The sequence below is a fragment of the Molossus molossus genome, unplaced genomic scaffold (genome assembly GCF_014108415.1).
Source record: "Molossus molossus isolate mMolMol1 unplaced genomic scaffold, mMolMol1.p scaffold_m16_p_10, whole genome shotgun sequence".
Classification (NCBI taxonomy): Eukaryota; Metazoa; Chordata; class Mammalia; order Chiroptera; family Molossidae; genus Molossus; species Molossus molossus.
The window spans coordinates 35,924,679-35,933,802 of record NW_023425345.1 but is presented as its reverse complement, the minus strand read 5'-3'; positions in this window follow the sequence as shown (position 1 = coordinate 35,933,802).

The window sequence follows — 9,124 nt, the reverse complement described above, 5'->3', positions numbered from 1 at the left end:
TTGATCAATATAACTCAAGCTGAAAGAACCCTTCTCAAAAAATCTAAAGAATTACCTCACCTTTCATCCGGTCTCTTCTTGACCAAACACCAGAACAGACCACTTTTGAACTTTGTGTTAAGTTACATTCCTATGAACCTGCCTCCCCTCTGAAATTTTCTATCATGAATATATGTACAGATAGTCTACAGCGTTGATCTGGGGGTTGGAACTTCATTCTGCTATGTGAGATAAAGAAATCTGGAACTTATTGAGTGAAATTTAAATTCACCCGATGTGATAATCATCAAAACAGCTATTTATCGAGTATTTACTAAGCTAAGTGACTTTATATACTTTTCAAATTGAATTTTTACTATACATCTATAATATTTTCCTTGTTTTACAGATGAACATACTAAAGAAAAATTTTACTTGATGTGAGGAGGTCCTGTGTGCTTGACCGCAAGGCCTGCTCATGCTAGTCCACCTCATTAAAGTATCTTTAGGTCACTAGAGGTGCACACCAGGCTAGCATTAAATAACAATGATCATGATGGAATGATAATGATCATCATGTGTGACAGCGATATCACTATCATTATTATTATTGAATGTTTAAGAAACATTCAAAATGCTTTATATGTGTTACCTCAGACCTCACGGCCACCCTATGAAAGAGAGACTCTCGTCTCCATTTTACAGATGAAGGAACCAAGCAGAGAAGCTAATTATATGTCAAAGTCACATAGCCGGTGGGAGGTCGCAGAGCCGGGATGCAGCTCACGCAGTCTGACCTTGATGTCTACGCGGTGCTACTTCTCAGAGCTGGAGCTGTCAGCCTCCGGGAGCTCTGCCCGCTGGAGACAGTGTTCTCCACATTGTTTATCAAGCTAGTTGCCCTGAAATCCTCACAGCACCCACCGCAACACACGGCAGACCCACCAGCTCCACAACAGACCCTCGACTGCACGCACAGGTTTGGGCTGTGACTTGCGAAGGAGGGACAGTGAAGGCTATGACTTCTTGCTGGGCATGTCAAAAAGCATCTCAGGGAGTAAGGAAGGAGTTTAAGAGAAATGATTTGCTGCCCCACCAGTGTAGCTCAGTGGCTGAGCGTCGACCCATGCACCAAGAGGTCACTGGTTCGATTCCCAGTCAGGGCACACGCCCAGGTTGTGGGCCCGATCCCCAGTGGGGGGGCGTGCGGCCAATCGATGATGTTTCCATCTCTCTCTCCTTCTCCCTTCCTCTTTCTCTAAAACAATGAAGAAAAAAAAGTTTGTTTTTGTTTTTAAAAAGAGAAATAATTTGCTGATGTGAAAAATTGATAAAGTTTGACTGAATTTCTTAGTCAAATAATTTCTTGTCCATTTTCTTACGGGGTTTAGTCTGTTTTTGGGGATTTGTTTTAACTCACAGTGTCATGAACAGTAGTCTATCTTAATTTCTTTTTATTTCTTTCTGGCTACAACCAAACCTTTTAACTTCTTGGTGGAGGTTCATATGCCCCTCCTCCCGCCTCCGAGACTTGTCCCCTTCCCGAGGCTTCTCCACGAGGCCTGGAGAAAGCCCTGCTCGTTCTGAAGCCTCTGTCTTCACCCGGACACCCCGGATCCTGGTTGGGAACTGGAAGAGGACCGCAAATGACCGAGACAGAAAAACCCTTGTCAAGCCAGCCGCCGGCCTAAATAAACAGTGAGTCTCCTCGCAAAGGGCCCAGCTGAGCCTTGGAGGCCCCCCAGATCCCCTCAGCCGCTCGACACGTGAGCCTGGAGCGCGGGGCCTGCATCTCAGAGCCCCTGCGGCTTCTCCTCCCCAGGCAGGCCCGGCCCTGACCCACTGCTCCTCGCTCTTTACTAGAAGCTCCAGATGAAGCAATGCAGGGGAGAAATTCACTGTTTCTACTCCCTAAATCTGACCATGACTCATTATTCCACAAACACCAAATGGTTCCACATCCTCCTCCTGAGGAGGAGGCGTAGGATGCGTTACATAAGCAGCCTGCAGCTGCTCTTGGGCAACCGAAGGGAAGTCTTTCTGCCTGGGAGCCTGCTGGGAGAGACGTGCCTCCTTCCCCAGCCCGGGATGCCAGGCTTCGCGAGGGAGAAGCCCTCTCGGCGAGCGGACACCCGAGGCCAGGGCACACTGCGGCCGTGGGGCTTCGCAGTAGCCGGTGTTTGGAATAGCCTGTATTCTCTGTGCTGTTAACACACAGCCTTTCCACGGTGTCTCTGATCTTATCTCTCGAGGAGCAGCCGCTGAGCTGAGGGAGGCGGACTCTGCCCAGCTAAGCGAAGGGAAAAACACATTGTGGGGTGTCGGTGCCTGAGGACCCACCCAAGATGGACCACCCAGGAATGATCCTCTTAGGAAGCAGATTCGCAAGAACAGTTTTTTTTTTTTTGTATAATAAACTCAGTGCTGTGATCATAGAAAATAGAGTTGAATTGCAAAGCCCAGAGTAAAGGAAATAGTTGTTTGTCTGGTTCAGGGACAGGAGAAGTAAGTGACTTCAAATTGCTCGTGGAAAGAAACAGAGGGGTTAGACAGGCTCTCTCTGGGCTTGGTAATCCTGTCTTCTTTCCCAGCCTGCATTACCGGAGAATTACTTTTGAGGAGTGGTGGGAAGCAAAACAAATTCTGAACATCCATTTCTGGAACCGGTTTCACTCAGAAGGTTTGCTTATAAACGCCACAGGAAGTACAAGCTGTGAAGGGAAGAACGCTATCTTTTTTTTTTTTAATCCCCACCCGAGGATATTTTTCCAATGATCTTTTTCAGATATAGTAGGAGGGAGGAAGGGAAAGAAAGAGAGATACATCAGTGTGAGAGAGACACATTGGTTGGTTGCCTCCCACACGACCTTGACTGGGACCAGGGATCGAACTTACAACCAAAGTACCGGGAATCAAACCCATGACTCTTTGGTCCACAGTACGACGCTCTAACCTCCGAACCAAACCTGCCAGGGCAAGAAGTCTATCTTTGGACAAGAGGATAACCCTCCTTAAATGGGCTTCATTGTCGCATGGGCTGAGCTGGGAAGAGCCTGTAGGGGGCAGTGGTGGGTGAGGGAGCACACTGGCCTCCAGCTTGGCAGTGCTGCTGTCCTCGAGGGGAACGTTGCAGGGAACATCCCAATGCCACAGAGAAATGCGATCCCAGAGAAGATCAGCCCGTGAAGCTTGGGAAGGAGGTGGAATAACATTGTTGGGTTATCCAAATGTGGTCTGACACCATGAGCGGACCATTGCCTTGAGGTTCCCAGACTTTCTTGAAAGTCACAGACAGAATGCGACTATACTTGGAGATAGGGCCTTTAAAAAGATAATTGATTTAAAATGAGGTCATGAGGTAAGCCCTAATCTCATGTGACTGGTCTTCTTATGAGAAGAGAAGATTGGAACACAGACCTGCAGAAGAGAGACCATGGGAAGACACAGGGAAAAGAAGACCATCTGTAGGCCAAGGAGAAAGTCTCACAAGTGATCGGTCCTGTTGACAGCCTTGATCTTGACTTCCAGTTTCCAGAACTGTGAGAGAATACATTGTTTCAGGCGCCCAGTCTTGGTACTTTACTGTAGCAACCCTCGCAGACTAACATACATAGTAGTGACCCTACAGTTCCCCTACATGTAGAGACCTTGGCTTTTCATTATAGTTCAAAGCCTGTCGTCGTTATGGGCAGTTCTCAGAAGTCCAGCTGAGGCATGCAGAGAGAGGTCTTCCTTCCCCCTTTCCACCCCCGGGGTATGAATGGAACGGTGGAAGTGGGGTCCTGGGCGTTCCGAGAAAAATACAAAGGCCCATAAGCCGTGGTAAGGAGAAGCGTGGAGTTTCCGGAGGCCCTGGTAAGGAAACAGTTACGCTTCCTTCTACTCCAGGACATTTTAACCCACACGGTCTGAACAGAGTGGCATTTTCCCCGAGTCCGACTTTACAAGCCCATTTACCTGGAGCCTGGCCAGGCGTTTAGCAGCCCCTGCTCAGTTAACAAACTGCCAAAGGATTAGTTTATCCATATGCCTTGAGTATATCAAGGGAAACTAATCTCCGACTTTGGCTCAGAGGATCTCAGCAGACCCTTCAGGAGGAAACCCTGCCTGCGCACAGTATCCATGGTTGGCTATGAGCTTTGGTAGAGCTTAGTTTTGTGTTATCTCTCCTGTGAGGCGGCTGTTAGTCACCAACGTCAACAGGGTAACACCCCACACCACCACCACCAGTGTTTGTCTTTTCTAACCTTCCAGAAATCTCATATTTTAACTCAATATTCTGGTTTGGGCTTCTTCCTTCCTTCCTTTCTTCCTTTTTAAAAAGTCTATTTTAATTAAATGTCCTTTGGCTCCCAGCAAAGCTAACCTCAACTGTTCACGTCCCTGGTGTGGGCAGGAAAGGTTGAGTTCGAGCTGCCTTTGAACGCTGCTCCAACTCTCCCCCCCCGCCCACCCCCCACGGAAGCAGCTGACAATAGGGCGCAGTGGGCCAGCGTCTCAGGACAGCCCCTCGGAGCTGCTCCCCAACACTGCTCTTCCCGGGGGCGGTCAGGTGTGGGTGGGGCCCAGAGAAGCTTCTGGCCTCATCCTTTGAGACAAAGTTTAGAGACGCCTTAAGAAAACAGAGCACAAGCAGTTTCTTAGCACGTGCGGCAATTCGGAGATGAGTGTTATTTTAGAGGAAAAATTAAACCCTAAACCCATAGGTAACAGCTAAATCCCTGGCATGCATGCCTCAGAAACCTGGGACTTCCGCCACGGCCCCGAGAAGGCCTTGCTCCCACGCACTGACTGCAGGCCTGGCCCTCCGCCAGGGCATTCAGTTGCAAAGCTGGAAACTCCCCGACTGAAAACAATGTCTGGGTGTTTCTGCCTCCTAGGAGCTCTGAAGGAGGGTAAAAAGTTTAATAAATGTGTTGTTTAACTTGACTTCTTCTGCATACCTATGTTCCATCCGCCTTCGTTATCACGCCTGCTATAAATGTGCCAGCCACGGCAGGGCTGTAAACCAAACTCAGTGAGCCGAGTGAAGAGATTGCTTCACGTTTATGACCCGCTGTGTAGCCGCGTGTTTGAGAGTTGTGTAAGACAAGCCTCCCTACCTCCAAAAACTAGGACAAAGCCCCTGCTTTCTAGACGTTTATAAATCAAGGAGTCCGGATAGAAGATTAATCATTCCTTCAGATCTGGAGTTCGAAAATCCAATATTTTTTCATTCTTCAACTTCTTCCTCTTCTTCTCTCCTTTATTCTATCACTTTCTCCACCCCTTCCTCCGCTCCTCACCCTCTTCCTCTTCCAGGTCCTCCTTTACTGGGCTAGAGGGAAGAGCACACAGCCAATCTTTCATTGCTCCCGGGGTCAAGGGTACAAGGAGGTACTTGTGTCTTTGAAGTCATCTTCCCGTCTCAAAGCAACTTTTCTCTGCTGAAGTTGGCTTTTAGGAGGCTTGGAATACAGAGAAGAAAAAGAAGTGGATGCAGGAATATCTCATTAAAAAGTATTTGCTCTCAGGGAAGAATAGAGGAGAATCTGCAGTGGTAAATTACAGTGAAGAGGCTAATAGGAGAAATACTGATTCATCCGTAATATGGTGTCGGAGCAGCTCTATGGGTGCCCTGGACTTCCAGGAAGAGGAACAAGTGGGTCCTAGAGCAATTTAAGTCTGAAACCTCTCTAGAGGCAAAAATGACAGAATTGAAGCTGTCCTACTCTGGAGACATCCTGAGAAGGCAGGGTTCTTTGACAAAGACAATAGTGCTAAGGAAAATAGAAGGCAGCAAGAAAAGAGGAAGAAGAAATACAAGATGGATTGACTCCCTAAAGGAAGCCAAAAGCATGAGTCTACAGGAGCTGAGCTGGGCTGGTGAGGACAGGACATTGTGGACATGTCTCATTCATAGGGACACCAGGAGTCAGAGCTGATGGTGGCATGTAACGCACACAAATTACAGAACTCCAGAGATGGACGAAGGCTTTGGGCACTTGCGAACCTATTCCCTGACTTGACAGGAAAAGAAAATGAGACCCAGGAAGATTGTCAACTTACACAAGGAGAGAGCATAATCACCAAAGGGTCCAAGTTGGTTCAGGCCTTCCTGTTTCTAAGTCAATGCTCCTTCCCTGGGTCGATTTCCTCCTAGATGCCAAGCCAACGTATGTGATTGAAAAGGCCATCCATGGGCCTAATCTTACGCTATGTTCACCTTTGCCTGCAAGTTCTCCCCATTCTTTTCTCTTAGCCTATCACAATAAGTGAAATTGCCCAGGTATATCACTTTTAGCTGTTATCTGTGAGAACGGGGGAATGGGGAGAGCATTGATCTAGGAGCCATGAGTCCTGACCAGCCTCCAATGATCTAGTCATGAACAATGCATTTAGCAGAATAATCAGACCAGCACTGTCTAATAGAATTATGATACAAACCACTAACATGAACCACTTGCATTCTTTTGAACTTTCTAGTGGTCACATTTTAAAAAGTAAAATGGAACAGGTGGGATTTATTTTAATATCTTTTAATGAACCTAGTCTGTTTAAAATATTATCATTTCAACCTGTTATCAATAAAAAATATACTAATGAGATATTTTACATTCTTTTATTTTTGTACCAACTCTGAAATTTTGGGTGTGCTACACTCTCAGCAGACCTCATTTCAAAGTAGCCAATCCTCATACTCCATGGCCGCATGTGACTAGTACCTATTATATCAATCTATTTCGCTTAGAGTCCTAGAAATTCTTCAAATGTGCCTCAAGAAGCATGTGTGTGTGATTAATTTGAGAGAGGTAGAGATGGCCAGCTTTGGATCATATACTTCCACTTCATGCCAAATACTTCCAGAGTTAACTGTTTTAAGTATTGAACTTTGGCATGAGATTTTGTTGGGAGAAGAAATTCCACAGCTAAATAAAGAAGCTAAAAACCCTTGCACAGCATAACCTGCAAGTTGCACTGAGAGCCCCAGCCCAGTTTCTGGAGAGACAGAAAGAGGAGTAAATAGCCACCTGCCAAGAAAGAAAAGGACCAAGTGACAACTATCGAAGTGACCCCCACTCCAGCTTGTTGTAAAAGAAATATGGCCTCATGGCTGTGGCCTGGAACCTAGTTTGTCAGACACAGATGGACTCCCTCCCACCTGGTCAGATTGATGGATAACAGTTTTACTTATCAGCTGGAGCTGTGTCTGGTGGAGCCATCCTGGGGCCCTAACCTTTTCCATAGGTCAGAGTGTCTAGAATCTGGGCAGATTTATACACAGAGGTAGTAGGACGAACTGACTACAGAACACAGAACATTGGCTCTCCTGCTGCCTAAGTGTCCTAGCTTGCAGTCTGCTGGTGGGGGCGCCACATGTAGCTACAAGGATTTCCCCTGCTTTCTTTATTTTGAACTGTAACACATAAGAAATTACAACAACAAAACAGCTGCAAGATTCAAACAGCTATATCAGCAAAGGATTCAGTGTTGGAGAATATCATTAAAACCAGCTTCAATTCTAGCAGCCAGCACACCCACACACTTCCCAGGGCCACGCCAGTGATGGAGCTCATGGCTACAGTCCTTTGAAACCCAACTGCTCGGGAAATTTACACATTTTTGTTAGATTATTTTTCTTCATTTAATGAGTTGTTAAGTAGCCCCACTAAATTTAGTTAGACACATGGTCCCCACCCTTCTGGAACTTCTTAAATATTATGATAAAATAAAGATGTCCTCCTCATCTGTTGTCTAAGGATTCCAGAGTTTAAAGAAAGCTAGAGGAACAGAATATATACCAGTCCTTGATATGTTTACATGACCTAGAAAACAATTAAAAACAGAGCCTACAAAGGCTATTTTTTACAAATTAAAAATGGAACCACCATATGATCCAACAATTCTACTTCTGGGTTTTTATCCAAAGGAAATGAAAACACTAACTTGAAAAGATATCTGCACCCTTGTGTTCACTGCAGCATTATTTATACTAGCCACAAAATGGAAACAACCTACGTGTCCGTTGACAAATGATTGGATTTTTAAAAATGTGATGTATACATATATATAGGAATATTATTCAGTCATAACAAAGAAGAAAATCCTGCTATTTGCGACAGCATGGATGGACCTTGAAGGCATTGTGCTAAGTGAAATAAGTCAGACAGAGAAAGACACATACCATGTAATCTCACTTATTAGTGGTTGGTGGGCAAAATGAGTTAAGGGAGTCAAAAGTTACAAACTTCCAGTTATAAAATGAATAAGCCCTTAGGGATGCAATGTACCTCATGGTGTCTATAGTTAATAATACTGTATTGTATGTTCAAAAATTGCCAAGAAAGTAGATCTTAAAAGTTTTTATCACAAGAAAAAAATGTAACTATGTGTGGTAATGGATGTTAACTTGATAACTAGACTTACTGTGTTGATCATTTGGCAATATAGACTTATATCAAATCATTATGTTGTATACCTGAAACCAATATAATGTTATATGTCAATTTAATCTCAGTTTTTAAAAAAAATGATATCAAATTTCAGATCCATTCTTAATAAAAAAAAAAAAAAGAGGAACACTTGTAATGAAGTTATTTCTAAGGGAAAAAACTAAAACCATAACCTGTATAATTTTACTTTCTGACTCTTCTCCATTTATTGCCCTCTGGTTAGTGGTATTTGGATATTGGATTAAATATAAACAGAAATTAGAGCCTAGCAACATACAAATAAAATAATAATCTTTTATATGCCGGGCACCATGCTGCACATTTACTGTGGCACATTGCTCTACCTAATTTTACAACAAGCTTCAACAGTAGCCCATGATGTACAGAAGAGAAACTGTCCCAGTGGGGCTCAGACACTTTCTCAGTATCACAAAGTTCGGATGTGCTAGAACTGGAATTCTAACTCAACATAAGGGACATGACAGAGCCCATGGGCCTTATCTACAGCTTCCTCTTGCCATCCTTTAAGAGGCCCCAAACTGTGCCTTTTTAAAAATCCTTACTGGAGGATATGTTTCCATTGATTTTTAGATAGAATGGAAGGGAGGGAGGGAGAGAGAGAAAAACATCTATGTGAGAGAGACACGTCGATCGGTTACTTCCCACGCAATTCCAATCAGGGCCAGGGACCGAACCACAACCGAGGTACATGC